The following is a 472-nucleotide window of genomic DNA, read 5'->3' as shown; positions in this document are numbered from 1 at the left end:
CTAAACCTGCAAAAACCAATTGAGACAGTTGTAGAGTTAAGATGTCCGCTACCATAGGTCTCAGGCTTTTTTGTCAATTAAAGATACTGCTCAGAACTGATTGCAACCGATTCGCCTGTGAACCAACTCCACCCTGTGCACTAACCGTGCCCGCTCCTCATATCATTCGTAAATCAATTCCCCTCCTGTGCACCAGAACAAATTGATCAATGAGCCTTTACAGATTGCGCAATCTTCGAGACCAGATCGGGCTTAGCGACTCTTTGAGTCCCGACCAGGAACCTCCGCTCTCACATGCCAACACACGCTTCAGTCCTTTTACAATTGAAGACACGCCCTATGCGCTCTTTGCGTTCAACCTCTCAAATGCACAAATCTGCGATCCCGCTGCTTTCTTAACTGGTGGGTGCTGTTTACAACAGCTCATCAAACACAATGTGCGACGAAAAAGCGATTCCCAACGTGGAGGGAG

Source organism: Plasmopara halstedii (genome assembly GCF_900000015.1).
Source record: "Plasmopara halstedii genome assembly, contig: Scaffold_238, whole genome shotgun sequence".
Taxonomy (NCBI): Eukaryota; Oomycota; class Peronosporomycetes; order Peronosporales; family Peronosporaceae; genus Plasmopara; species Plasmopara halstedii.
Note: the sequence above shows the minus strand (reverse complement) of the source record.